Raw genomic sequence first — 4,155 nt, 5'->3', positions numbered from 1 at the left:
GGCGGCGCGCGGCGACGATTTCATCTCCATTGACGTCATATGGAACCTCACGGCGACGGCGACGGCGACGGCGACGGCGACGCCGACGGCAGAAATCTGCTTTTGAGTGTCCATATAATTGCTATCGCAATAAAAGAGACGCCTACTTCTGCAGCCCTTAAGCAAGCACGGCGCGGAACGCGCGTTTGTTCTCCGCCGTGCGTTCACTCCCCGTGAAAGAGCGCGTCCCTCGCGCCCTTTCACTCGCACATACAGCGTTCGGCGGCGCGCGGTCACGATTTCATCTCCATTGACGTCATACGGAACCTCACGGCGACGGCGACGCCGACGGCAGAAATCTGCTTTTGAGTGTCCATATAATTGCTATCGCAATAAAACAAAGTAGTGAAGGGGGAGGGGGAGACAGCAGGCGGCCGGGACGAAGGCGCCGCCGAGGTTTAAAAAATCGCAAGGCTTAAAGGGAAGGGGGGCGGGGGAGTATGCCGCCGCCGTAGTTCCGCACGGCGGGTACCAACGGCAGAGAGCCACGGGTACGCGAAGAATCGCGGCAAACTTCTGAGCAGTTCAGTGGACATAATTGTGGTAGGCGCGTTGCTTCTAAATGTACCGTACTTGTAATCAGCCAAGCCATTTTAAATATACTGCTTTATTGTTAAACTCGAGACTCTGCGTGACTTACTAATGTTTGAACGTGGGCTGGTTGGTTCTTCCGCATATTTTGACAAAAAAAAAACAGAGTGTAGACGAAAAAGCGCTCTGTTTTCGGAAAAACACAAAATTCCATTCCCATTCCATTCCGGGCAAAAGGCGCTTAATTCCATTCCCATTATATTCCTCTAAGCGTTGTCGCCATTCCGTGCCCATTCCATTCCGCGGTCGCGAAAATGTGGAATGATTCCGGGGTCATTCCAATTCAGGAGTGCTAACTCCGCAACACTGGTCCATAGTCCATCTTTCATAGTCTTCGACTTGATCGCTCTTCAATCACATTCTCGAATTACGTACGTTTGTCCCAGGACACGTACAAAGTAGATGGCGGACATCCGCTGCAGTCGACGCAGGAGTAGAGCACATCGGACACAGGACAATGCCTTCGTATGGTTGACCCCAAGCACAAGTGACGGCTGCCAGAATTACCATGCAAAAGGCACCACTGGTACTAAAGTCGCCTCCGACGCTTGTCGAATGGGTGCCGCAGGGCTACAGTTGACCTGCCGAGCGGGGGCCGAGCCCCTGCTTAAAAAAAGTTGTCGCAGTTTCACCCGAAAGGCGAAGCATCAATTGCGATAGCAACTTAGTAGAGAGCTATACGGAGTAAGGATAGCAGTTTTATCCGCTGTTCAAACTTGGACACGCAGCAGCACCGGCAACACACAGCACTGTTGTCGACGCCGTCGGCGTTTTGCCCGCGTTCGCACAAAATGCGTGCGGCGTTGGTGACTGTTGCCGGAGCCTCTGATATAAATGATGATGATAAGTGGTTCTTGAGGGAAAGGAAAAGGTTGGCGCTATCTTCTGCAGCCCTTGAGGGAGCACGGCTCAGCGCCAATCTGATATAAATAGGCACTTGGTGCCGCAGCTAAACGTCGCCTCCCTTCCCTGCCCCCCTCCCACGGCCTTTCGTGCGTCAGAAGAAGGCGCGTTTGCTCTACATATATGGTGATTGTAAAGGAGGAAAGAGACGCCTACTTCTGCAGCCCTTAAGGGAGCACGGCACAGAACGCGCGTTTGTTCTCCGCCGTGCGTTCACTCCCCGTGAAAGCGCGCGTCCCTCGCGCCCTTTCACTCGCACATACAGCGTTCGGCGGCGTTTTGGCGCTGAGCCGTGCTCCCTCAAGGGCTGCAGAGGATAGCGCCAACCTTTCCCTTTCCCTCAAGAACCACTTATCATCATCGGCGCGCGGCGACGATTTCATCTCCATTGACGTCATACGGAACCTCACGGCGACGGCGACGGCGACGCCGACGGCAGAAATCTGCTTTGGAGTGTCCATATAATTGCTATCGCAATAAAAAGGCGAAAGCTTGCACTAGGCCGCGCGAAGCTGGCCGATTGATTGCGTCTCTTGGTTGTAGCTAGGTTGAACTTGGCTATGTCGAGGTTTAAACTTGGTTGTAGCTAGGCCTATACTCGTGTACGTCATCTGAGCTAGTACTGGAAAGGTGCGCCACGCCATCACGCCACCGCCGCGCTATGGGGCTCCTGCTTTGCCCAGGGGGCGCTGCGAAAATGGTGCTAAAGAGCGCCCTCTGTCCTAAACTGGGTAGTACCAAGCTCGGTCGTCTGCTTCGGAAAGCACGTTTAAAATATCGACCCGCCACTTTCGGTTGCGTTGTACCACAGCCTGCAGCGAATATCGGGCGCCGGAGATTTTTTCAGGGGTGGCACACTGCGTAAAGGCAAGAAATTATGCAACGCCGAATACGTGTACGCCGTTCAAGAAATAAGCGAAGTTTTAGAGCGGTGTCAATCGCAAGTGAAGCGAGCCGCGTACGAAGATGAACTTCAGGTAAGGTTTGCACGTTGCTAGATTCAGGCGCACAAACGCGAGGAAATGCTTGCTATAAATGAATTCACAGCAGCGATAAGCAGCCATCATGTGTACGGAACTATTCGAGCGCACGACGGTACCCGCCGCGACGGCAGCGGTCTTTCAGCATGCCGCGATGTACGAACTGCTCGAGCGCACGATCGTGCGCGCCGCGACGGCAGTGTTCTTTCAGCATGCAGCGAAACGGCGGGCCTCCTGCAATCTTTGTTGACTGCATTCTGCTAGAAAAGTAGTTATGCCTGCGCTGTAATAGCGGCCATCTGTCCCTTTAGCAACTGATAAATAACTGATGCAATACATATGAGCTCGCAGTAACGTACTACGTGCGAATCGCGCTGCTCGCTTGATGTAGCTTTTAATGACAGTGTTCGAACATCGATGTGCTGTAATAAATACTACCTTGCTGCGCTGCCTCAACGTGCTGGCTTGAGGTCAAAGATGAGCACATTTGACTCTCAAACCTGTGCTGCTCGTAGTAGGGTAGTGAATTTATCCAGCGCGCCCGACGCTCCGCTGCGTGAGGCCTTGAAGAAAAACGATAGAATCTGATGTTGGGATTCAGGCCTTCTTGCTCGTGGCCGCCCACGACGCAGCAGTAACGACAGTGCCGGTTTTTGAGGCTGAGCTAGATCTCTCGGTCGGATCGGCGTCGCCAATTCCTTCTGTTTCCAGCATTACGTCCCACGGCACACGGAGAGTCCGCTTTCGTTAAACTAGGCTGCGGCCAGCTCGCAGCGTGGTCGGCGTGGTCTGTGAGAAGTGACGAGCCTGTGAGAAGTGACGAGCACTCGCAACAGGGCAGAAAAAACTACGAATCGACGCAAAACTCGGGCTAGAAACGTGCTTCGCCACAGCTAGGGCTCAGTACTACCAAAGCTGGTACTACCCAGATAACTTTTCTCGTCACCACCAGGCGCCGCTACTATACCTCAAACTCCGGGGTATGTGGAAAGGTGTAATGGTTCCAGGGCTTACATTTGGAAATGCGGTTGTTTGCTTGAAGTCAGGAGTACAATCAGGACTCGATGGCAACCAAAGGTCAGTGGGACGCCTCGCGTTGGGCGCCCACGGGAAGACTACTAATGAAGCTCTGCAGGGTGATATGGGCTGGAAACATTTTGAAGCAAGTGAGGCTCAGAGTAAAATTGATTTTGAAGAACGACTGAGGAAAATGGAACAAAGTAGATGGGGTGCAAGGGTATTCAGGTATCTGTACAGGCAAAACATTGACTCACAGTGGAGGAAAGAACTAGGAAGCTTACCATTAAATATGCGATTGGTATGGCCAGCAACATGGCAACAAAGAACGTCAAACGCAAACTGAGAGGCTGAGACAAGGTTATGGGTGGCGGCAATGGAAAAGAAACCTGTTATGACTAACTACCTCAAACGAAAAAGACAAATCAGGAAAGAAACAATTTATGATAACTCAAAGGGAAGCTCCTTACTTTTCGAAGCGAGATCAGGATGCCTTAGAACGCGCAGTTATAAAGCGAAGTACACCAAGAACGGAGCCGCATGTGCTTGCTGTGGTAAAGCTAGCGAAACGGCGGAACATGTTTTATTGGAATAATATACCCAGCTGCAAGTCTAGGCTCCTCTA

This window comes from Dermacentor silvarum, chromosome 4 (assembly GCF_013339745.2).
Source record: "Dermacentor silvarum isolate Dsil-2018 chromosome 4, BIME_Dsil_1.4, whole genome shotgun sequence".
Classification (NCBI taxonomy): domain Eukaryota; kingdom Metazoa; phylum Arthropoda; class Arachnida; order Ixodida; family Ixodidae; genus Dermacentor; species Dermacentor silvarum.
Note: the sequence above shows the minus strand (reverse complement) of the source record.